At 34.0% G+C, this 27,461-nt stretch overlaps 1 pseudogene; it reads right to left on the bottom strand.

The window, feature by feature from the left end:
* LOC100618615 (ADP-ribosylation factor 1-like) overlaps window positions 1-27,461 on the bottom strand; it is a 195,248-nt pseudogene that overhangs the window by 94,664 nt on the left and 73,123 nt on the right.

Genomic DNA, 27,461 nt, shown 5'->3' with positions numbered 1-27,461 from the left:
ATTCCAGTGACCCTGGAGACTCAGCACAGTAGGTGAGGGATGGGCCCTGGGACCTTTTTTCTTCCTTTTCCTTAAACTGGAGCGTTCAAGAATTCAGGCATTTTTTGGTGTACCTTTTAATTTGAATCTAGCAGGAGGGTCCCCTTACTATGTCCTGTTGTTAAATTTGTTTTTCTGTCCCCTCGAAGCACTTTGTTTTTGATTGGTGTGGAAGGGTTTTCATAGACATCTGTACTTTTGCTGTATCTAAATGACCATCTTGACCAAGTATTGCCATATTTACTTCATTTCCTTCATCGATTTTCTCTTCTTTGTGAAATATGCCTTCTTTCATTACATGGAGAATATAGAAATTAATATTTCATGATAGCACTTACATATCCTATACATACATATGTGTGGAGAGAGAGAGAGAGAGAGAGAGAGAGAGAGAGAGAGAGAGAGAGAGAGAGAGAGAGAGAGAGAAGAGAGAGAAGGTAGGGGAGAAGGAAAGAATTTAGATTTCCAAATGTCATGAGAAATTTGTAGAAAAGTGTTTCTAGATGTAATTAAAAACATAAAAAGAAATAGACCTATAAAAAGGGGGAAAAAAAGAGTCACAGAATGGGGATATTAGTCAGGTGTTAAGCCTGGTGCTAAAATATGATTAAAACAGAAGTGTGATTTACTTCCAGAAAATTTTGCAATTATCACCTTATATTATAAAATCATCTATGTACAATTAAAGGTTCAAATTTATTCAAAATAACTCATTTGTTCAAGATTAAATATGTTGTTTAACATCAAGTTCATGTTGCATTTGATATTCAAATATTTATTATACAAAATTCATGAAGAAAGATAAATTTTGCTTTTTATAAATATAAATATTTGCACAAAAATCACAAAATTATATTCTTCATTTAGTAGTGCTTTAGATATTATATATGATTTTCAATTTTGAGAATTTTAAAAACTAATTAACAAAGTTATTGACTGTCTTTTTTTTAGACTTTGGAAGAAGTCCATAGGTCATTTCACTATTTCTTAGGTGGTTTGTAGGAAATATTCAGTTTTTGTTTGGGGCATCCATTTTGAAGGAGCATTTAAGCCAGATAGCATGAAGAAAATAAAATATGAGTGTTATCACTTAGTTCAATTTTTTCTTTGAAGATTTTTTTTAGATTGGAATTATTCTTTCCATCCATGAAATACTTTGGAAAGGCAGTTGACAAAGCACATATAATTTTTCAAATTTTACATAAAGTATCCACAAATGAAAAGAGGAGCAATTATAAAAGTAGGAAAAAATAAATCAAATATAAATTGCAATGGTATAGAAATCCCACTCTAATGTATATGCGGAAGAAGGATATTGGAAAGGCATGCATGCAAAGGACAGAAGCTGGCGATGGGTCAGCTGTCAGTCAAATGAAGATTCCATTTGGAATGTTACTGGAAAAAGCAGTTTAGAGCCTAGTGAACAGTGACTGATTTTTCTGGGACTTGGCTGAAGGCTTTTTGACTGATGGTGGTGACTTTGAAGGAAGAAGCTGGGTTTTTCTCTGGGACTTGGAATAATCAAGTTGGAGGTGGCCTGGCTGATTTGAAGGCAGAAGAAGGACAATAGTCCATATATCTCTCTCTGACTTGCCTTTCTCCGCTATCTATTCTTTCTATTAAATTTTCATGATTTGTGTTTGTGGTGCACTTCTAAGAGGTTTATCCAGAGGTAGTCTATGATTTCCTTAGTTTCAAGGTATATAGTCTTGAAGAAAGGGAAGCCCTGTCACTAATTAATGTGTGCATTTTTATACATATTTTTATACATATTTTTATAGCTTGTTAGGTTTTCTGGCCACAAATATTTTGGAACCAATGCAAAGCCCACACTATACACACAGTACAAACAATTAAATCTATTATTATATTTCAATACCTAAGGTTTTATTCTATCTTTTTGTTGTTCCTTTTTAGAAGGAAAATAATCTCAGAAAAAGAAAAACTATCTAAAATTATAAGGAAAAGAGGCATGTATACTGACCTTTATAGTTGGATACATTTGTAAATATAAATAATTTAAGAAGAGAAGGTAAAAATGGAAGAAAGTAATAACCAATAAGCTGGAAGCAAAATGACAGAAACTACTAGCAATGATTTCTTTTTCCTTTTTTGAGTAGTTGTACATCTTGCTCAAAAAATAATAAAAATCACCCAAAATAAAGACACCATTGTGCTGAAAGGTTGATATTTCATTTTCCTCCTTATTAGTATCTAATATGCACACACTTATTACTATATATCTATTTATATATGTACATGTAAACACACACATGCAAACATATATACATACATTTAGTATATTTTTTTCTATTCTGTTAGCTGATAACTGAGCATTGTCATTATAAACTATCTCTACTTTCTTAAAAATTACCAAAATTAAATGATTAAAAAATTGCTAAAACACTAAGAAGTTTAATAATTATCAATCTATATGGGTACAGTGATTAATTTTCTTTCACATTGAGCCAGAACCTAGAATTTGTCTTTAAGTTGATTGCTGGCTATGTCCTTAATTAGACCAAAAACAGGTAATGGTTGCCATGATTACTACCAGAGAATATGTATGAGCAAGGATTAAAATTCAGAATACCAACTGTGTGACCTCCTTTCTCATCTTATGATCATTACCATTTGTCTTATAGCTACTATGAGCTCTGGACTGTTAAGTACTGCAATACTTTTGCTACTGTGTAAGGAACATTTTATAACACGCTTCACATTGTTCCAAGAAGAAAGGCACATATATGATAAGCTCTTTTGGATATGTGATCTGTTGGGCCAGTTTATATTGGTTGGTTTAATTTTTCATTTCAAGAGCCATGTCACAAAAATATAAATAAAATTCTCTCTCAAAACTAGTACTTAGCTCAGTACATTAGCTATCTCTTGACACCTATTGAGGAACCAAGTAGGAGAGAAAAATCAAGAGTATGGCTCCAATAGCTTTATTATAAGCAGTTAAGCTACACAGTGTAGAGCAGAGAGCCTGAAATAAGAAAGCCTTGGGTTCAAAACAAGCTTACAGACTTACTATCTGAGGAAGTCTGTTAATCTCTGTTTACCTCAGTTTTCTCAACTGTAAAAAGGAATACTATTACTTACCTCATAGGGCTATTGCATCAAATGGGACAAGAGTTTTATTTATCTGTTTTTTAATTTTGTTTTTATTGTCATGCAACATACTTTCATATTGGTCATTGTTATAAAAATGGGATAATATTTTTAAAGTACTTATTAGCACAATGCCTAACACATAGTAGGCATTATATAAATCTTTATTCTCTTCCCTCCCTACCTCCTTCCCCGTAACAATAATACTACCCATAGACACATTAAAATCTTAAAACATCTTTCAAATGGCACTGAAAAAGAAATTTCCGATAATTTTCTAAGCTACATTTCTATCTATCAGTGAAATTAAATCATGAATAAAATGATTATGATGTTCAGGAATAGATATTGACTAAATCTGTTTAAATATGTGTGAGATAAATTACTAATACACAAAGTGAGTATAATAATGACCTAGCCTTTACCCCTAGACTGCTTATTGTCAGTAATATACATAAAATGCTTTGCAACAAAAGATGCTTGCATAAATATCCATTATGATGGTGATGGTGATAATAAACCAATGATTCTTCAAAGAATCTATGACATCATATCAAAGTGAAATCCCCTATTTTGTTGTAGTTGGCCAAACATCTGTGCTTTACAATCTATTTGGATACTTCTGTGACAAGGAAATCACTTTAAAAGACTGATATATATTAATTTAAGGTCGCCAAGGAATTCAGCTATGTAATTCCTAAATGAAAACTCAAGTCAGCCGTCAACCTTTTATAGAGTTTAATTACAAACAGGATGAAGAAAGGAATTAGAGATATAGAAAGAGAGGGAGAGAGAAAGGGGAGAGAAGGGAATAGGGCTTAAATACCCCTTCTGTTTAGGCTGGGCCAAAAGGCCCAAGCCCTTAGATAGCTGAGGCAAAGAAAGGAGATCAGTCCCTATTACTCACGTGACCAAAATGGAGAAACAGTCTCAGCGGCCTCCACCTCCAGCTTCCTTCAGAGCAGCACAACCTCTCAGCTCCAAAAAACTCTCCAACCAACCCCCTTCAGTCCTCAGACCCCTCTATCTTTAAGGAAACCATCCAAGTTCCCTCCCCTCCGTTCTCACATCTACCAATCACTGTCCATCATTTTCCCTGTGCCAATGGTGGCTCTAGCTTAACCCAGGACCGCCCAGAGGTCTGTGATTTGCACATGTCTGTTGAAGGTCATATTCTCAAATAATTAAATTTTGATCTATGCTGCAGCCCTTCCTAAATCCTGTTAGGACTGAGTAGGGTGGAGATTGCAATTTCCAAGACCTGGTTCTGTCATTCCAAGTATCTCCATTGTATCAATTCTAAAATCAATCATGACTCAAAGAAATTCCTGTTCTATGCTTAAGCATAGGTCAAAGCCCTTTCCATTGTTCAGCAAAAGGTTTCTGTCCTAAAGTAATCTTAAGAAGGGAGGAAGAGGAACCTCCCATGCCAATGGGGTTCACATTCCAATAGAGTTCCCACTCTCAATAGGAAATTTTTCAAGTATGAAATTTCCCAATGGTGAAATTTCCAACATTTATAAGTCTATGAAATTTTAAGGTTTACACTTCTCATTTGCCTACAGATTCTTCATAAAGTATCTACCATAAATTCTTGGAAATAGTAAAATACTAGAGCTGTTATCCTTAATTTTTTACTTGACTCTCTTATTTTCTTTTTTGATCATTAATTTTCTAGATAATATTGTTATGCTGTTCCTTGCATAGATGTTACAATTGGATATTTGTCATAGCATTTCATTTCTTCCTTATCTTTTGGGTCACTTATAGGTTTTGTTCTTTAGAGTTCATGTGGGAATTTGAGTTTGATAAACACAGAATTTCTAAAACAGAATTAACCTAAAAATGTATACTTGTGACTGTTGGGAGCACAACATAATTTCCTAAAGACAATTCACCTCACTCTTAAGTCTTTGTCATTTTGAGTTCAAATACTAAATAATATATGAATCAGATTATTGGTTTAGCTAGATACAAGGGACTAAAATGATTAATCTATTCAGTTACTTTAGCTCTTCAATATTTCTTTAAAGTTCTAACATTCTTTAAGTCCCATCATGTCATCTATTTCTACTAGGATTTTTCACTTCTTGAAGAATGGTTGGGCCACAAGGACTTTTTACCCTGTCTTTGATTGATTCTCTCTTCAATGAATGTTTGAGGGCTAGAAAGGTTTTGAAACAAGTTTAAGTTTAAACTTTTGCCTACTAGTGCAGAAAATAATCACTATTCCTTGTACCTTTATTGGTATGTGATGGAATAACAATGAGTTTAAATCTAAAAAGTATTCCTGACATCATGAGAATTAATTATCTTAATTTATGGGAAGACAGTACTCAATTCTATTTTTATAATTTAAGAAATCTTATAGAAAATTGCTCTATGACTAGAATTCAGAAGACTTCAATGACCTTTGACAATTCACTTCATCTCCCTTAGTTTCCATTTTTACAACTGTCTAATAGAAATAATATCTCTTTTCACAAGATTGTTTCAGTGGAATAAATAAATATGAACATTTTAGGGAAGTTATAATTTATATATATATGTACATATATATATAAAGGTATGAATTTAATAAAACTGTATCCAATATAGAACATCTTTTACTTTAAAGATAAATTGATATTATTTGTCCTCATAGGAAAAGGAGAAAATTCAGATTGCAAGGATGTATTTGATTACAGTTTGGCACTGGTAGGGAAAAGAAGAACAAAATATACTATCATTCAGAATCTATGCACATTCACTCAGAATCACTGTTAGATAAAAATAATAATTGGCATTTGTCTATTAGCTCTTTATAATTGTATGTTTGAAAAGTGTTCTTTGTACAATAATGATCTAGTGGAGGGGTGGTTCAAAACTTTTTTTAGATCTCTAATTCCCTAAATGTAGTTATTCCTCCACCAGTGATACTCATAATCAAGTCAGACCATCTTGTATGTGTATGCCTGTGTATATGTATGTGTGTTTGTGTGTGTGTGTGAGAGAGAGAGAGAGTGAGAGAGAGAGAGAGTGAGAGAGAGAGAGAAAGAGAGAAAGAGAGAGAGAGAGAGAGAGAGAGAGAGAGAGAGAGAGGGAAAGAGGGAGGGAGGGAGAGAGAAAATGCATACCTGCTTTTCATAAATTCTCCAAACAGGTTCACCTAATGCTCTGGTATAAGGACTCTTAACTTCTTGATCAATAAAGAGCATGCGCCGTCCATCTTATTTCATTCTATCTCTGTTAGAAAACTTGTCTATTTTTTCCTCTCTTGATCAGAGTTTGCAATATGTTGCTATGTACTAATATTTATTTTACTCTCTTCCATTGCCTTTTGGTTTTTCCCTAATTTTAACTATTCAGAGAATTTGGTGTTCATATTAAATGATAGACCCTTGTCTCAGAGTGAATTTTTTACCTCAATGAGAGCATATGTACTGATGTGCTAGATCCGTAACTTGTCTTTCAATTCTATAGTATTTTTTTTTTGCCCAGATCTAAGATTTCATTAGTGCAGAAAACTTCTGGTTTAGAAATTTCCTTTGCTGACTCAGAATGGCAATTCATCTATAATTTATAGTCTTGGAGAGTTGTCTAGGACATTGAGAGGTTAAGTGGCTTGCCAATTGTTACATAGCTAGTATAAGTCAGAAATGGGAATTGAGCCCACATCATCTTGACTCCAATACCAATATTCTATCAACTATTCCATGCTTCCTCTCTGCACATTATAGGTTGGACAATAGTCTACTTTATCATTTTCCTAGACAGATAAAAAGATATTTCCAGAAATAATGATATTGATAATCATTATCTATATCTACTTAGATATAGTTTTTTGTAGCTGTACCAATATCTTTTGAATTATTGTGAGTCATATTTAGGACACTTTACTGTCCATTTGTGTTTGATAAAATCAGAAAAATTCCATCTATAGAGTAGCTTGAAGATCTTACTATCTAGAAATATTTTCTCCACAATGCAAATAAAAAAGCAGAAACTCAGTAGACTTAGTTGACAATAATCATACATTCATAGCTTGCAAATAGTAACTAGTAAGGCAAAGTTTCAAATCCATGCTTCATGACTAAGTTTATTGCTCTCTTTCAACATGCTATGCTTCTTTTGCTACCTGTTCTCAGTTTATAAACTTAAGACTTCAGAATAAATAGCTCCTGCTGAGTGTTTTAGAATATTTTATTTCAATGAAATTGGAGGCAGATAACTAAAGCAAAATGTAAACTGGTTCCAAATCCCTGGATATTTGCTTCCTTGAGGTAAGAAAATCTTGAGAAAGAGTACACATTACAGAGAAAACATAGTTGAACTTCAGTTGCATTTTGGGTGCAATTTTTAACCTGGGCTCAAATTGTCCTCTTGTCATCAACTAATTGTTTGACATCAATAAAAAAAAATATCTTGGAGTACTAGCTTCTTGACCTGTATAATGGACATACTTATACTTGAACTACCTATCACCTATCACACAAAGTTGTTGTAAGGAAAGAACTTTGTGAACATTAAAACACTATAGAGATATGAGCTGTTATTTCTTCTATGATTGTTAAACTAGCAAATATGAAACATTTTAAAACTTTATTTTTGTTCCAGATAATACATCTTCTCATTGTTTGAAATTTGACTTTCCAATGCAAACTAACAACTTGTCTTCATAGTCTTATACTATTTCTTGTGTAATTTGAGAAGTTAACTATCTGATCTGTCATTATATGGCTCCAATAGGTGAGAAGCAGGACTTTAGTTCCTAAAGTATTGCACTATCCTCTATGCAAAGAGGAAAGACAGTAGTCTTTCATTTTTAAAAACCTGTAATGAAATAAACTGTTTTCTTTTCTCATTGCCTCAGTTCACAAAGAAGTTCTTTGGGGATCTCAGAAACAATAAAAAGGGCACTTTATTCATCCTGCCTATATACCCCAAAGCTGGGTTTGGGGAGGATCTTGAAATTCAAATGGAATTATTTCTACCAGTTTCCTTGTTCACTGGGAATAGAGATTGTCATTTTCCTAAACATCCTACCCAAGACTGACAAACTAAAAGAAATACAATGACCTGTTTGATATCTGAATCAATTCCCCATGCATTACATTAAATTAACCTTAATAATCTAGCACCCTGGAACTCATGAAGATGTAGAGTCTAGATTGTCTGAGAAATGAATTACAACCACCTATATCATATCCCCTGCCACCTTGGGAAGGGAGGGAGAGAACATGAATCACAAAATGTCAGGAAACTATTATTAAAAATTGTATTGCCATGTAATCTGGCAGAAAAAAGAAATGATTACAGAAAAACAATCTCCACAAAGAGTATCCAGTATTAAGCTACCAAAAAAAAAAATGTATCATCATTACTAAGAAGCATCATCAAAAACAGAATGATCACCAAGTAAAGTTATGGATTATAAATCTACACCATATTCAGATTTATAGGATTATACCCCAAGAAATTAATCCTTTCTCTCTTCTTGTCCCTCTCCCTTTCCTCTACTTCACCCCCCCCCTTCTCTCTGCCTTTTTCTGCCTATTTTTCTGTCTATCTCTGCTCACAAAAAAAAAACAGTAATTTAACAAGAAAAAAATAATTTTATGTAAAATCTTCTGCATTTTAAAATCAGGAAACTTTTCTAGTTAGTAGCTTCATACCACATGGAAGTAAATGAGTTTAAACAGCTGCAGAGAGCTCTTTAAGTTTGAGGCTTTAAACAGATTAATTGATAAAGGCGGGTGTTAAAGGTTGGGAGGTCAGAATCACATTAACTACATAACAGAATTTTTTTCTTCAAAGTTGTTTTTATCCTGCTGTGAATCTGTAGCACTAAATCCAGGACTCAAAAGGCATGCAAAATCCTCCTTATTAAACAAATCACGCCTTCCAAATCCTACTGTTTACTAATTGCAGTGTCCCTGAGCTCCCTTTAGTGCTTACCCTGGTACCCAAATTCCTCTCTGATTATCTAGAATACAGAACTGATAAAGAACATAGGCATATGACAGCCCACTTGGGGTTTGTGGGCATCCACCTTGTGGGCAGGGAGAAACAACGGCCTCTGCTAGCAAGCATTATGATTTTTATGCTTGCTGTGAGTCACTAATGGCAACACAGTCTATTGAAAGAGGTTGTAGGTTGGGGTGTTTTTGAATGTAGAAGGGCAGAAGAAGGTGAGAATTGAGGAATTTCTTGCTATTAGTTTGGTTTTCATTTCATTTGGAGCTTGTAATAAGAGGAGGTAATAGGAGTCTGTTTTATCCTTCAACCTTTCAACTTCTGTGCCTATTGCTTCCTGCTTCTATTTACAGGAGGGAAAGGGGGAAGGGAATCAGATGTGCAAAGCAGTTTATTAAGTACTACATTAGTGCCTAATTAAAAAAAAAAACTGTCTTCCTATGAGCTGATTGACTGAGCAAAAGGAAAGAAAAACCAAGCAGCCAGCATGGCATGAATCTACATTAAAACTAGCTTCATCCCACAGAAAATCAAGCATCACTCTGGGAAAATAACAATATAGTTTATCTTAATGTGTGTGGTTTTTCACTAATTATGACTCAGTTATGCTTCAAAAGGGAGATCTCAGCCTGGCAAATCCGAGTCCGTCTTGAATGCTATGGGGTCTAATTTCAGTAAATTATATGGACATGTTGAGATTTGATTGGCATGCAATGACATAGAGTTTTATTTTTTCATTATCACTGTTATATTTGGTCTCTTTCTACTTCCATATACTTTAAAATGCCCTTTCTATGATTTTGTCCCTAACAGCTTCCACTGTCTTCTTGTCTCAGTTCTGACAAAACACATCTCTTTCCTAATCATCTATAGATGGAACAAACCTGAGTGAAAACATCAACACTGAAAAAAATGCTTCTGTCTCTACAAATGAATCTCCCCCCAAAATATTGAAGTTCGGTTTGGTAAAAAAGTGAAGGTATAACTCCCAGAGGATTAGCAGTAAAGCCCAGTTGTGGGAAAATAATCATCCATTTATTTCTGTGCAGAAAAAGTTTGATTTCCCATGCATTGTGTTAAAAAAATAAACAAATCAATGAACCATTTAGAATAGAAACTGTGATTTTGTATAGAAAACCCTTAGATGAGGACACTCCCTCTTCCAATGTCTTTTATAGACTTAATAGCCTAGAGCAGAGATGTCTACCATGAGACCCATCTGACACATTTATTCTCAAAACTTCTAATTGTAGTCCAAATAAGGTTAAAATATAATTGGAAATTATTTAATAGAATAAAAAATACAATAAAAATAAATCATCTTGCTATGAGGTTATCAAAATCAATACATGAAGTATAGGTCTTCTTACATAAGGTTTAGTAGCCCAATTTCTTTTTGAGTTTGATGCCAATGGTCTAGAGCAATTAGAGTGGGTTTTAAAATAATATTCAATAACTAAATATTACATTTTATAAAGTTTTATTAATAATAACTAAAATAAAAGAACTGACTGACTTTAGCCCAGTTGCAGGTCCAAGAGAAGAAGAAGAGAGAGGAGTTACAAACATTGAAATACAATCATGAAAAATGTGGGGACTCAGGAAAATGGAATTTTAGGAAATAATAAAGGACTTCTGTGGGATGAAGTCCAAAGGCTCAAAATATCCATTTATACATAGCCCCCATGTGATCCCAATGGGAAATCAGTTTCCCCAAAAGGATCATGGAAACATAAGATTGCAATAATTTGTGGATAAAAGGAAAAGAGAACAAAAGCAATGATTACTAGGTTGACAAAAAGTCAATTTGGGGGCAATCCTCTTTGTCATGAGTATACATTCAAAAGAAAGGCATTTCAACTCCCCCAGAGTTCAATTCACATCCTAAAGTTCACTCTGGATCTTCTAGTCCAGCATGTGGTCTCTGTAGGCATCTATCTTTGTGGCTCATTGTAGATTCTGGGAGGTAGCAAGTTTCTTATCCTAAAATTGTTCAAATTTAAATCAAAGTTCATGATAGTAACTTGGCCCCCCTGAGGTGAATAATAACAAACACTGAGATCACTCAGGGATGCATGGCTGAGTTATGAGATATATGAATCAATTTGCAAAAGAAAATCAAAAACATTAAAAATTCCAAATAAAAGAGAAAAATAACTTGTGAAAATAATACAAAATGTAAAAGTCTTATGTCTAAAAAATGTAAGTAAAGGAAAAACAAACCTATAACAGGTCCTTGAATCAGGGCCCAATTAAAATAATTTAAGAAATTATGCACTACCCAATTTGTAGTCAGGACTATATAAAGTTTGCCATGTTATGAAAGACAGAAAAGGAACTAGATTATAAGAACAGGTAGGAGCCAAATTTGAGATACTTTGTAGAATTCAGGACAAGTAAGACCTGCCCTTAACACATGTTAAACAGCCTCAACCGTGAGCCCCAAACAAGTTCAAGTCCTCTTGTCTTGGCTCAAAATTTTCATCAATCCCATCAGGATTGGTTGGTCTCTTTGACCTTGTGCTCGATTGGCAATATGCAGTTTAGCTTTGTGCTTCTTTGGCACTGTGCAATGGCTCTTTTTGTATTCTCTTCTTCTGGAGTCAGACAGAATCATTAAGCAAAATCCCATAAATTTTTTAAAGCAATCAGTGGCATCATTTTTATAGTTTAAAACTTTTTGGGTATGCATTAATATTAGAACAAATGTATTTAAAACATATTACTGCAAAGTAAAAAGAAATTAAAGAAAAATCTTCTCAATACTATTGAAGTGCTTCAAATACATAAAGGAGATGAAAATAAAACTCAGATACTATATGGCACATGCAATAAAAAAATCAAAGTTTTTTTTAAATTAAAATATATAGCTTAAAATCAGTGACACAATGTGTCAGCCATGTGTGAGTACAAAATGATTTTCAGAATAAAACAGTAACACAGTAGATAATACACATTCAAACCTGTACCAAAGACCCCAAAATTCACAATAGCCCAGTTAATTACAATAGCAAACAAACCCACTATCATATTTCACATAAATTGCTGTATGACATAAGAAACCCTATGAACTAAAGGATATTTGTCACAATTTTTACAGATGTAGTAAATTGTGCAATCTTGGCAAACATTTTTAAAGAAAGTAAAACTTATTTGGTTCTAGAACATCATTAAGAAATGTAGATTGTTCTGCTGGAAGTAAATTAAAATGAAGAGTTTTACAGGAGCTCTTTTCTTTGGCTTCCTGATTCATAGAAACAGCTTGATAGAAATATTTCTTTGTTTCTCTACCTTTAATACAACATTCTTTATTATAAATATATACACATATATATATATATAAATCATCTATTCAGAAACTACTAGTTACTAAAATTATGTCTGAAGACCTCTTAAAATTATAATTAAATTCCTAGCTTATTAAATTCTCTGAAGGTTGTATATAATTTAACCAGTTTTGTTGAAATCCATCCATCATCATCTATGTCACAATTAACAAAGGCAACATGTGATCTTCAATGGATCTAGTGACAAGGGTTTGGGCAAGATGCGCATGGTCTTATACAGTGATATTTTGTACTTCAGCAAAGGTAAAGATACAAATAAAAGATCAATATAACAAAACAAAGCTTAAAATTATTCAGTATAACAGAAAGATATTAATTAAATTAAAACAGATAAAGTTTAAAAAAATTTAAACCTTAAAGCAATAAGTAAATACAATAATATAACCCAATGAGAAGGTGCAGACAGGCAATGCAGTCAAAATCCTTTTCACCCATCTCAATAGACTTGTTCACTATTATAGGAGGAGAATAAACTCAAAATAGTTAGCAAGAAACTTCCAGATCTCTTTTAAAGTTTCCTTCCCCTCCCCTCATTTTTATTACCCATTTAGATTTCATTTGCCAGAGGTTTAAATTCCTTCATAGAAGCACAGGGCAGAATCTCCACTCTGCATGTTGAGAGCAGTTAGGACTTTTTAGAACTTTGTCAAAATATTTCAGGTTGGTTTGTAGTATAAACAGCCTAGCTTGTGGCATATTCTTGAGGAGAAGGAAATAAAGTAGGAAATCTCCAATGAAAATAAAAAATGTCATGATAAGAATTAAGCATATCCAAACTGTACTTTTTAGCTCTACCAACTCAAACTGTTGTTTCAGAGTTTCAAGCGTGCTTTGCGATAGCCTGAAAGATGCTGCTTGGGGTTTGTTTAAAGAGTAAACAGAAAGAAACAAAACTTTGAGGTCAAATATTAGTGCATTTGCCTATAAGAGAAAAAAAAAACACTTCTCCTTGGCGTTTTGGGTCAAGAGAAAGAAGGAAAAGAAAAACACTTATTACCCAAAATTGACTGCCCTCCCTGTGAAAAACCTTTAGTAACAGTCTTCTAAACTAGGAATCCAGGATCAACTTAAAAAAAAATCTGCTTGAAAATTTGAATGTGTGGTATTCTTTTTTCCAAACTGAAAAATGGCTATGGTAGTCTAGAAAGACACATGTGGAGTGTGGAAAGTGATTAGGGTGGAAAGATTTGTATATGGCACCCTCTGTGGAAAAAATGGCTAGGATTGGCAGGCTTTTGTGGCAAGTCTGATCTTTGTAAGAGGAGGCTCCTAGCTGGGGGGAGAGTGGTGAAGAATGCTGGCCAAGCAGATGTACAGGAGAAACAGCAGTCAATGGGAGGTGGCAGGTCTGGACTGGAGCACAGGCACACCCTGCCACAGACCTTCATGGTGGGCAGCAACCGGGCAAACTTACAATCATTACTCTAAGGCTAATGGCTCAAAAATTTTTGAAAATTTGTAATCCCTTCATGGTAAGCCAAAATGTGTATTTTAAAATTAGGTCCAAGAGAGGAAGAATAGGGAGGAGTTACAATCATTTAAATACAATCACACAAAATGTGGAGACAGAGGAAAATTGAATTTTGGAATAGACTAAGGGACTTCTGGGGAATGAAGTCCAAAGGCTCAAAATCTCCATTTATACATTAAATAATTGACTTGTCCAGGCTAATGCAATAAGAATGTATTGATACCAGACCTAAGACCAGTTTTTCCTGACTCCATGATAAACAACTTCATCTTCTATGCAAAGCTTCTTTTCAGAAGTGTTATCCTCTAAATGGTAAAATGTATCTCTATCTATATCTGTATATGAGTGTGTGTATACACATATATGTACATGAATATGAGCCTATGTAATTCATATACACACATACAGACACATAATATCCATATGGATGTGTTATATTTTTATAATCATACAAATATATTATAGACACAATCTAGGTAGCACATTATAAAGAATTGTGGACTTGATGTCAGGAAGACTAATATTCCTCAGTTTGAATCTGACCTCAGATGCTTAAATCTAAGTGAACCTCATCAAGTCACTCAACATAGTTTGCCTCAATTTCTTGATTTGTAAAATGATCTAGAGAAGTAAATGACAGTGTCTCAGACAAGAAAACTTCAAATGATGTCATGAAGGGTCAGACATGATGAAACTGAACATATACACAAATATATATTCACACATGTACATTTGTACTGAGATGTTTATATATATATATATATATATATATATATATATATATATATATGATTTATTCAGTCATTAAGTCATGTGTGACTCTTTGTGACTCCATAGGGCAAAACTCATTAGATCCTCCTATCCTCCATGATTTCCCAAAGTCTGTCTGAATTCATGTTCATTGTTTCCATGACACTATTTATCCATCACATCCTCTGCCATCTACTTATCTTCTTGCTTTCAATCTTTCCCAATATTAGTCTTTCAAATAAGTCTTTTCTTATTATGTGAGCAAAATATTTAAGTTTCAGCTTCATTATTTGACCTTTCAGTGAATAGTTTGAATTAATTTATTTGTATATTGACTGATTTGATATTGTTGCTAACAGATTCTCAAAAATCTTCTCCAGCACAATTAAAAATGTAGATTATGCAATGCTCAACTTTTCTTATTGTCCAACTTTCACATTCATGCATTGCTAGGGGAGGGGGGAAACATATCTTTGACTCTACAGAGCTTTGTTGGTAAGTTTAGTTCTCTTCGTTTTAGTATGGTTACCAGATTTTCCATAGCTTTCCTTCCAAGGAGCAAGTGTCTTTTATTTTTATGGCTGAAGTCGCTGTCTTTAGTGATCACTGAGCCCATGAATATAAAATCTGATACTGTTTCCATTTCTCCTCCATTTGCCAGAAAATGGTGGAACCAGTTACCATGATTTTATATTTTGTTGGTTTCATTTTGATTATAATCATCTTCATGTCCACTTTTATATTCATCTCTTTTATACCTATCAAGAGGCTTTTAAACCCTTCTCTTTCTACTATCATAGTGATATCATTTGACTCTTTGACTTTAGTTTAGTCAATGAAGTAGGTGTTTTTCTGAAACTTCCTTGTATTCCCCATAATCCAACAAATATAGGCAATTTGGTTTCTACTTCTTCTGTTCTTTAAAAATTAACCTCTCATTTCACATATTGCTGAAGCCTAGAACTAGAGCTAAGGACAGTTACACAAAGAACCTAAAGATTGGAACAATGCTCCCTTCACCATAGTTACAGAACCCAACTTATAGTTGTTGTCTTTTTTATTTAAAGAAAATGAGGAAACAGGAAAAAAAAAAAACAATCTACAAAGGAAGTTATTTTGGTGAGAGGGAAGACCAAAACCCACCTCAAAAGAAGTGAACAAAATCAATACTTCTGTATCCAATGCCCCCAAGAAAAATATTAATTGGTCTTTAGCCAAAAAGGAATTAGTGGAGGAACTAAAAAAATATTTTAAAAAAATTAAATAAGAGAAGTAGAAGAAAAATTGGGGCATGAAATGAGAATGATAATGGAAATTTATGATAAATATCCAATATCTTGGCAAAGGAGGCACAAAAATACCAAGGGAATGAATACCTTAAAAAATTCCAATGAAGAGAATTCCTTACAAAGCAGAATTAGCCAAATGGAAGAAGATTGACAATATTGCACTGAAGAGAAAAACTTATTAGTAGGTAAAATTGACCTTTTGAAAAAAAAGTTACCAAAATTCCTTGAGGAAAGAAAGCTCATTAAAAACTAGAATTTATCAAGTAGAAAAAGGAGATACAAAATATCACTGAATAAATTAATGTCCTAAAAATTACAATTGGACCAATCACTCCATGAGACATCAAGAAGTAATCAAAGACAAAAGAATGAAAAAAAATAGAAGAAAATAGGAGACTTCTCATTGGAAAAATAACTGACCTGCAAAACAAATCCATGAGAGAAAATTTAAGAACTTTTAGACTATATGAAAGCTCTGATATAAAAAGAGCTTAGACTAGAACCAGAGAATAAAATAGAAATGAAAAGAATTCACAAAGAGATCACAAAAGAATAACTTTCAAGAATATTATAGCTAATTCCAAAATTCTGAGGCCAAGGAGAAAATATTAAAAGCAACCAAAAATAAATAAATAAAAATTGTGCCACCAAAATAAGGATAACAGAAGATGGAGCAGTTTTTACATTAAAGGATTCAAGGGGGGTGGGGATAGAATATTCCAGAGTGCAAAGGTACTAAAACTTCCACCCAGAATCATTTATCCAGCAAAACTGAGTATAATCCTTCAGAGTGAAAATGAGCATTCAATGAAATAGAGGATTTTAAAATATTCCTGGTGAAATAGAGAAGAATGGAAAATTTGACTCCCAAATATAAGATTCGAGAGTATCGTAAAAAGCAAACATGGAAGAGAAATCAAAAGATATTCAATTTGGCTAAACTGTTTACATTTCTAAATGGGAAGATAATTCTTGAAACTTCTAAGAACTTCATAATTATTGGGGTAATTATAAAGAATATACCTAGGCCAGCAGGCAAAGCAAGGATGTGAGTTGAATACGCTGAGATACCTAAGAGAAAAATTAAGACATAAGAAAGAGGAATGTATTGGGACAAGGAGGAAGAGAGAAATAGAAATGTGTAAATTATCACAAATAAAAGAGGCATAAAGGAGTTTTTATAGTGAAGGGGAAGATGGGAGTGAGAAGGAAGGGAACACATGAACCTTATTCTTATTGGAATTGACTAAATGAGGGAAGAATATACATTATGAATTTAATATTTTACCCTATAAGAAAGGATTAGGGAAAGTGGATAAGAGAAGAGTGGTGTGACTGATAGAAAACAGGACAAACTGGGGGATATGGTGTCCAGAAACTAAACAGAGGAAATAGGATGTAATAAATAATAATGATTCATTTTATGAGTTTCTAATAAAAGCCTCATTTCTTAAATACATAGAGAAAATGAGTCAAATGTATAAGAATACAAGTCATTCCCCAAATTGATAGTCAAAAGATATGAACAGGTAGTTCTTGGACAAAATAATTAAAGTTCACTATATTTATGTAAAAAATGTGCTAAATCACAATTAACTAGAGAAATGCAAATTAAAACAACTCTAAGGTACCACCCCACACCTATCAGATTGGTTATAGTGACAGAAAAGGAAAATGAGAACGCTTAAGAGGAGATATGGGAAAATTGAGATACTATTACACTATTGGAGGGAATTTTGAACCGATACGGCCATTTTGGAAAGCAAATTGGATTTATACCCAAAGGGCTATAAAACAGTATATACCCTTTCACCCAACAATATCATTACTAAGATTATATCTCAAAGGAATTACAATGAAAAAGTTTAGTAAAACTATATTGGAGTGCCAGAAACTGCCCATTGGAAACAGAAACTATTTATATTAAATAAGAAGCCTATTTTCAGGCTTGTATTTGCCACATTTACAGCATATGTAATACACATTGTAACAATGGTTTGGAACAAAAAAGATTCTGCACTCACCACCACAAGGTATCACCATCTGGCAGAAGAAAGTAAAGTGAAGTAAGAAAAGAAGGAAGTAAGAAGAAAAGAAAACAGAAAGGATGAACTTCTGTTGCTATATTTCTGTGTTTGGAGCTGATGGGACAACTAGTCTAATCCTTCAGAGAGTCCATCCCCTCTAATGGAACAGATGGCATAGATGTACCAGCTTCTGTGATGAAGAGAATGCAATTTAAGTTTATCTGTGATTTCAGATGTATTTGTAGCATTGAGGAGATCATATTTGTTAGCAGACACTAAGACAGCATCTCAGATTATCCTCTGCCAACTTCTCATAAGATGTTGTTGGGACTCATTCCTTGGTTTTCTGTCATTACTGTCAAGCTCAAATATCAGTTCTTGTTTTTTCTAGGAATTATGGTGCCATAGAAGTCAGATATTGTCCAGGCTACCTACATCCCACACTGTGGAGCTATGTTTTTATATTCTGCAGTTTATATGTTGAACCCTATAGTGGAAATAGCAATGACTAATTCACCTAAATATTTGTTTTTCCTGTTCAAAATATTTGGTTTTCCTGTAACATCCAGACCAACCATTAGAATCTATATTCCCCATAGCAAATATATCCCCATGTTCTAAGAGTGATGTGTAGAACATCGGTGAAAGAAACCTATGAGTGTCTGCAGCTCCTTTTTTTTTGCTCTTTATGTATTTCATTCCCACCTGTTTAATAGTGTTTGAAATGTTAAATTACAACTGACAAACTCATTAAGTATGCATATTATTTATGAAGGATTATATTTAGTCTGAAAGATACAGAAGCAAAATTAAAATATTCCTGCCCTCAAAAATTGTATGCTTTACTTGGGATGTAAAATACAGAGAGAGATGTCATATAAGATAATATGTGTATGACAGAAATTGTAGACAGTGACAGAAGGGGATCATGGTAGTCTTTCTAAGAAAGTTAAGCAAATAAAAGTTAATTAGCTACCTACTACGTGACAGTCACTATGCATCAGAGGACACTTTAGTTAAGTCTCAAAGGATATTAGAATTTCAAAAAGGTAAATGTTAAAAAAGATTGCAGTATGGGTATCTGGATAAACCTGTGCCAGGTCATTGAAGCAATACTTAAGCTTTCCAAATACCAAAACAGTGAGTTTGTGACTTTCATTTTGTGCCCTGGGATAACAGAAAATAGTTCTATTAAGGTAGCTTTATTACTGGATCCAGATTGTGAAGGATTTTAACTGTCAAGTTAGAGAGTACCTTGTTCCAAAGACAGTAGAGAGACAGGGAAAATTCTGGAATGCAGGAATGCCATGATTGGATCCATGTTTTAAAAAATAATAATCTGGCCTTAGTGTGGTGGACAAATTGTAGAGGGGAGCAAATGGGAATGGGGAAACTTAATAGGAGTATGTTTAGTAAATTAGTTGAGACATGATGGAGACTTGAACAAGAATTGGGCCAATATGAGTGCAAAGAAGGTGGAAAATTCATGAAATGTAATATTATAAAGGTAAAATCAGTAAGATGGAACAACTTATAGATGTTACTGATAAGTGAGAGGGAAGAATCATTCATGTATCCCTACCTAGCTTGTTTCCTCAGTATAAATGTAATGACTTTAAATTTCTTGTATTATGCAATATTCCTATGTAATATTGTAGTAGATTTTTTTCCAATTTTGTCTGTATTACACCTTGGAATATACTGTTCAGTGAACTTTACAAGTGAGAAGTCTACCAATCAGATGTTTTTTTGAAAATGAAGCAGTTCCCATCAGTTCATTTGCATGTATATATATATATATATATATATACATAGTCTTGAGTTTCTAAATGCATTTAAATCAGAAAGACTCAAGCTCTCAGTGCTGTACATCTTCAATATTTGCATGTATAATACATATGTGTATACATACATATGGAAAAAAACATAAAATAATTTCTCCATAGGGTGCAGTTTGGATCATATTTGTTGGGTCTGCATATAAAATAGTATATAAAATAGGAGGACTAAAATAAATTATATGAGCATGTTCACATGCTTTGTTTTGGGGAGTATTTACATACTAGAATAAAAGATACCATCCTAAAATTCTTATTACCTATAAAAAATGAAGTTTCATTTCACAGACTGAGATCAGGATGATCCTCTCAGCTGGCACTGCTGCTGAACCTAGCAGATGACATTTTATTAAATTCACATGCTGGTCAATTGTCAGCACTTATTTTGCTTGTATACAGTGCAGCTTGCAGCACTATTGATCATGAAATTTTAATATAATGCTTGAAAACATATGCTGGTATTTCAAGAGAAAGATTTGGATTGATTTAGTTCTTCTGTGTCCTTACGGGAGTTGTCCACACTGTTTTGTGCATTATCCCTTTCTTCTTGTCCCTTGCAACCTTCTATTCCCACTTCTCTTCTTCCTCTGCTATAAACAATGACTATCCTGAACTGGGAGAAGTGTTCCAAATGTGATTGGGTTCAAACTACTCTGTCCAAGTGGCCCTTGCTACATACAAAAGCTAAAGTTCATGTGACCTAACAGTTTATTGTGGTTTAAGATTTTTGTATTATTTTATTTACTTCTGTTCCCTGCAAGCTTGATATGACTTTGAAACACTGGATGCAATCAAGCTCTTATAAATAAGTGCACCCAAAATCTGAAATTATACTACTTACTCATATAAGTGGCTTCATAATTAACAGCCTTTTCCATTTACTGGTGACAGAAATTACTTTTTGACTAAATTCCAATTTCAAGATTTTAAGATTTATTTAGATTCATATTGGACTTTTGAACGATGTCTCTGTCCATGTTTCGGCAAAGTAATCTCTCTTCTTCCTCCCCTCCCTTCCCTTGCCCATATCACTGCTGGCAGATGAGGAACACTGCCTGTCTTTTCTCATGTTAGTCTTATAATAAGATTCAAACCCTGGTCTGCACATTGATTTTTTTCAACAACTTGATTACTGCAATTCCCTGTTAGCTGCCCTTTCTTCATCTACTATATCAAATTGCAATATGTACAAAGCTGAACTACCAGACTTGTGACCTGCACTGAATCTGAGGATACAGCATCCTAGCTTCTATTTCATTCTTTTAGACTCTCATCAAATTTTGTATTTGTTTCTAGATCCTAAACCTGAGGCAGAAAAAGTTTAACTTGAATTCTAATCCCTTTTAGTTTAAAAAAAAATTACTTACCTCCCAAGTTCCATAGCTACCTTTAGAAAGAATTTGTTCAAATAATAGTTTGGTGAGCTGTTTAAAGTCATGGAAGTCTGTCCTTCAAGCTAATGTAAGAAACTGGTGAATTTAGACCCAAAGTTTACTCTTGCCAGATTAGGAGATGAAAATATAAATAGAAATTATAGGGTAAAACTACACTGTTACTGTGCTAAGTGAGAGTTAAAAGGTCCTTTTGTTGTTGAAGCCATGAGAACAAATTACCTATGAATGACACACTCTTTTCCAAAGTGGGGTGAATAGAGCACAGGGGGTTGGGGATGGAGGGAGAAGCAGGGGAAGAAAGAGGGAGGAGAGAGAAGAGAGGATGAAGGAAGAGAACAAGAAGGATGAAGGAAAGGTAGTCAAAGAATACCTGGGTTTTCATTATGTATATATGTATGTCTGTATAAAATAGATAGCACTGGGTAAATATATTTTATTTTATTTTTCTAAGGGTATCAAAGCTACAATCATGAATATCCTCTTTCATTGACATCAAGTCCAGGCTCAAGGCAATAACTTTAAAGCCACAAATAGAAGGTGAGGCACATGTGCCTTGGCATGCCTTTCTCCACCATCCATGAAGACATTTTTGCATGTACTGCCCCTCTGTCCAATAGACCAATACAAGCACTTCATGTCTCTGCTCTCTGGGGTAATGAGGGGGACTCAAAGGAAGCTTGAAGGTGCAGTTTGAGTGTGCCATCTCTAAAAAGTTCATCTATGCTGCACCTAAAACCTATGAATGGTCAGTTAAAGTGCAAACTCCTTCCAATGCTCTCCTGATTCTCCTGATTTTTAGTGTTATGTACCTATCATTGTGACTCTAAAGTTATATCATTGATCTATCTCTCTGTCTCCCTTTTTATCTATCTACCAATCTATCTAGATACATAGTTATCCTATTTCTAGGCCATAGCTAAAAGTTGGGGAATTTACTAGAAAGGACTAGCACCTCTTGTGAGAGAGCTTGGTGATCCCATTTTAGGTTTGATCACTCACCTCCAATGTCCACAAGTCACCCAGCTCTCACCTGTGGCTACAAGAAGATGTTGCATGTGCAGTTGCCACACCATAATAAACTAGGTTGAGAGTAGCTAACAAATTTTAAAACTGTTGTGACTTAGGGGGATTTCTAACCTAAGCATGTGAAGATTTTCCACAACCCCTCTGCATTTTTCATTTTGTTCTTTTATTACTTTAGGCAATATGATATGTGTGAAATGATATTTCAGAGTTGTTTTGATTTGCATTTCTCTAAGTAATGAGGATTAGAGCATTTTTCATATTTTTCAAGTAGCTTTGATTTCTTCTTCCGGTAATTGTCTATTCACATTTATTGACCATTTATCAATTGAAGAAAGGTCTCTGGAGTTTGATGACTATGGAAGAGAAAGTGAGATTGGCAATTTTGTGCAACTCTGTCTTACTTAAATCCAATTAATGAGAACTCTAATGATGCCACTGGTGTTTGAAAATGAAGGCGATACAATTAAAATAGCAACTATCTATTTATGTATCTATCAATTGATCACCTCCTGCATTTATCCGAGGACATATTGTCCTTTTCTTATACAATGTAAGTTTACTGAAAGAGTCAACTCTGTAATATTTACATTAGTATCTTCAGCTCCAAACTGCAGTGCATAGTACTTGAAGGCACTTGATAAGCACTAACTGGTTACAGAAATGAGTAATTTCAAGGTTTAAAAAAATTAACTCTGCCAATGTATTACTCTGGAAAACATAAGAAGAAAAAATAAACCAAATAAATATCTAAATGTATTGAATACCATTGAAGTCCCAAGTTCCTTTGATTTCATCCATGTAGTAACTCTTTCCCTGGACATAAATTGTAATTTATAAATAACTTGCCCAATTATCAAAGGCAATATTTAAAAATCCAGGCCTTTCCAAATTCAAGATGATCACTCTAGCCACAATACCATATCACTTGTTTCAGTGCTAAATATATTGTGCAGACATATATGGACAAAAAAAGAGTAATATGAGGAAGTGAGGAAAACAGATGTACAGGTCAAGTACGTACCATTTCCCACCGAATTTCCATAGATCTAGAAAAAGAATTCCACCAAAATGAATAGATCCTTTGAGAAGGATTCCTGGAAAGACATTGCAGACTGAAAAGGTATGGGTTACTTGAAAGAATATCTCTTTTAATAAGGTAATTGATCCTTAAGGAATTAAGATCAAGTCAAAATCTAAATTAAGGTGTGCTGAACCATTCTTAGTGAATGAAATCTATGACCTTGGTTTGATATTAAGACATTATAAATTTTCACAAAAGTTTATAGATCCTGGCTAATTTTCAATGAAATTCCACATTTGTTTAACGGCTACAATATACAGAGCTCTATATTAGAGATAAGGGAGAAAAAAAAATTTTACATAAGACATAGTTCTATCTCTTATGGCTTAATAGGAAGAAAAAAAAGAAATAAACATAAAAGATACATACCTAAAAGAGAAATGTAGTCTAATCTCCAAGGTCATATGGTTTGATCTTATGATTCTTTAAAATAAATCTACTAGATGACTTCTGGATAAACATGGCAGCAGTCTAGGCATAGGACTCTTCCTATCTTCATGACCTACCAATACAGGCTACCTCAAAAAGCCAAAAAAAAAAAACCCAACATATTAATATGAACAAAGGGACTCTATACTAGGGCACAACATTGAAGGTACATGGGATTTGGGCATTTCCAAACCATAAGGGGGTGAAAAAGCTTCTAACAAAAAGTAAGCTGATCCACCCTCTTCCACCTCACCTACAGAGCTAGAGTCAGAGCCAGCATATGCTAGAATCAGTGATTGAGCAAGGGGTACTCCTAGAGTGAGGGAGGGGTACCTCTGTGTCCTTGGCAGCCAACTGAGACCACCAAGGACCTACCCCTGAGAGCAGCTAGACCTGAGGCCCCAGCAGGCTGAGGAGCGCAGACCATGGGCACCTGCGGGGAGATAGCACAGAGAAGGGCAGCAAACAGTGTAAGTGGCAGAGACTGGAGAGCTAGCCTCATCCAAAATTCTTGGTCCTTAGCTCCATACACAGAGATCCTGCCCCCCTCACTCAGATTTCAGACTGGAAAGGGAAGGAAAAACAACCATAGTGATGGAAAACAGTGCCCAGGAACAACTTCTCAATACTAAGAAAAACAAGGAGAAAGCATTGACCCTGGATAATTTTTTACAGAGGAAAAATCCAGACTACAGAGGAACTAGCAGAAAAGGAAATCTAAATAAATGAGTTAAAACCTTCCCAAATATGTGAATTTGCCACACGTTCTTGAAGAATTTAAATTGGAACTTACCAAAAAGATGGAAGCCTTCTGGCAAGAAAAATGGTAAATAGTTCAAAAAGAAAATAACAATTTAAAGAACAAGAACTCCCAATTAGAGAAACATCTAGAAGCCACAAAAAAAGCAGAATAGGCCAACCTGAAAAGAAAAATCAAAAGATTATAGCGAAAATCAAAAGATTATAGCAGAAAATCAAAAGATTATAGCAGAAAATCAAAAGATTATAGCAGAAAACCAGGCCTTAAAGAACAGAATTGGGCAATTGGAAGCCAATTATCTTGCAAATCAGCAATAATTAATAAAACAAAATCAAAAGACTGACAAAATAGAAGAAAATATAAAATATCTCACTGAAAAGATGATGGATCAGAAAAAACAGATTATGAAGAGACAATTTGAGAATCATTGGTCTACCTGAAAACCCAGAAATGAACAGAAATTTTGATATCATACTACAAGAAATTATCCAAGAAAACTGCCCTGATGTTCTTGAACAAGGGGGCAAAATAGACATTGAAAGAGTTCCTCTACACTAAATACTCAAACGATAACTCCCAGGAATGTAATTGCCAAATTCCAGAGCTTCCAAACTAAGGAGAAAATCTTACAAGAAGCCCAAAAGAGACAATCAGATATCAAGGAGCACCAATCAGGATTGCACAGGATCTGGAAGCTTCCACTCTAAAGGAACAAAAGGCTTGAAATGTGATATTCAGAAAGGCAAGAGAATTGGGTCTTCAACCAAGGATCACCTACCCATCAAAATTGACTATATACTTCAAGGGGAAAGTATGGGCATTTGACAAAATAGAATATTTCCAAATATTTGTAAAGAAAAGGCCAGAACTAAGTGGAAAGTTTGATATCCAAACAAAAATCAAGAGAAAAATAAAAGGTAAATAAGAAAGAGAGAGGAAAGAGGAAAAATATATACATATATATTATTCAAAATCTTCTTTAAGGGCTTCAATAAGATCAAATTGTCTATATCAACATATGGGAAAATGTTATTTATAATTCAAAAATTATAACAATGTTATAATAATAACAATATAATTAGTAATTAAGAATCCTTCACAGGATCAGATTGGGGGTAATATGTGGTATAAGATGATATGAAAAAGAAAAAGAAAAAGGAAAGGGGAATCAATAAATAGGATAATCTATACTACACAAAGAGGCACATGGGAAGGGGAGGAGAAGAATACTATTATAAGAAGGAAAGAAAGAGAGTGCTGACACGTAATACTTAAACTTTACTCTCAATGAAAACAATTGTGAGAGGGAAGAGCATCTAGATCCATTGAGGTATAGAAACCTACAGGGAAAGTGAGAAAGGAAAACTAAGGGGGAAGAGGGGAGGGAGTAGAAAAAGGGATGGAAAGAGAGGGAGGAGGGAACTTAAGAGAATCTAAAAAATAATAAAAAGGGAACAAAAAGGGAGGGGACAAAAAAGGAAGCATATTATGGGAGGGGTTTAGGGGGATTGATTAAAAGCAAACCACTGGTTTAAAAGGATATAGCAAAAGAAGAAAAGACAGAACTTGGAGAGGATATTAAAATGCTGAGGTATACACAAGTGGCAATCCTAACTTTGAATGTGAATAGGATGAACTCACCCATAAAATGAAAACAAAAAGCAGAGTGAATTAGAAATCAAAATCTTACCATATGTTGTCTACAAGAAACACATATGGGGGGCAGCTGAGTAGCTCAGTGGATTGAGAGCTAGCTCTAGAGATGGGAGGTCCTAGGTTCAAATCTGGCCTCAGACATTTCCCAGCTGTGTGACCTTGGGCAAGTCACTTGACCTCCATTGCCTAGCCCTTACCACTCTTCTGCCTTGGAGCCAATACACAGTATTGACTCCAAGACAGAAGGTAAGGGTTAAAAAAAACACATATGAGTTGGATAGAAACTCAGAAGGTTAGAATTTAAGGTTGGAGTAAAAGCTATTGGGCCTCAACTGATAGAAAGAAGGCAGGAGTTGCAATCATAATATCTGACAAAGTTAAAGTAAAAATAGTTCTGATTAAAAGGGATAGGGGAGGTAACTACATCCTGATAAAAAGCAGTATAAATAATAAGGAAATATCAGTAATAAACATGTATGCACCAAATGGAATAGCATCCAAGTTTCTAAAAGAGAAACTAGTGGAGTTGAAGGAAGAAATAGATAGTAAAACTATACTAGTGGGAGATCTGAACCTACCACTATGAAATCTAGATAAATCAAAGAAAAAAAAAATAAGAAAGAGGTAAGAGATGTGAATGAAATATTAGCAAAATTAGAATCAATCAATATATGGAGAAAAATAAATAGGGACAAAAAGGAATATACCTTCTTTTCAGCAGCACATGGTACATTCACAAAGACTGACCATGTAGTGGGGCATAAAAACATGGCAAACAAATGCAGAACAGCAGAAATAATAAATGCAACCTTTTGAGATCATAATACAATAAAAATAATAATCAGTAAGGGTACAGGGAAAGCCAATTAAAATATTAATTGGAAATTAAACAATATGATTCTACAAAATCAGTTAATAAAAAATAACAAAGTTCATTTGGAAGAACAAAAGATCAAGGATACACAGGGAAATAATGAAAAAAAAGTCAAAGAAGGGGGCCTTGCAGTACCAAGTATCAATGGAATAGACTTGGGGTAAGTAACCTCAGCAATACAGTCTAGGATAAGCCCAAAGAGCCCAGCTTTTGTGAACAAAATCCACTATTTGATAAAAACTTCTGGTAAAATTGGAAGGCAGTGTGGGAGATATTGGGGTTGGATCAACATCTCACACCCTACACCAAGATTAATTCAGAATGGGTGAATGATCTGAATATAAAGAATGAAACTATAAATAAATTAGGTGAACACAGAATAGTATATATATCAGATCTTTGGGAAAGATT

This window comes from Monodelphis domestica, chromosome 6, assembly GCF_027887165.1.
Source record: "Monodelphis domestica isolate mMonDom1 chromosome 6, mMonDom1.pri, whole genome shotgun sequence".
In the NCBI taxonomy this organism is placed as follows: Eukaryota; Metazoa; Chordata; class Mammalia; order Didelphimorphia; family Didelphidae; genus Monodelphis; species Monodelphis domestica.
Note: the sequence above shows the minus strand (reverse complement) of the source record. Positions and strands in the feature narration are given on the sequence as shown.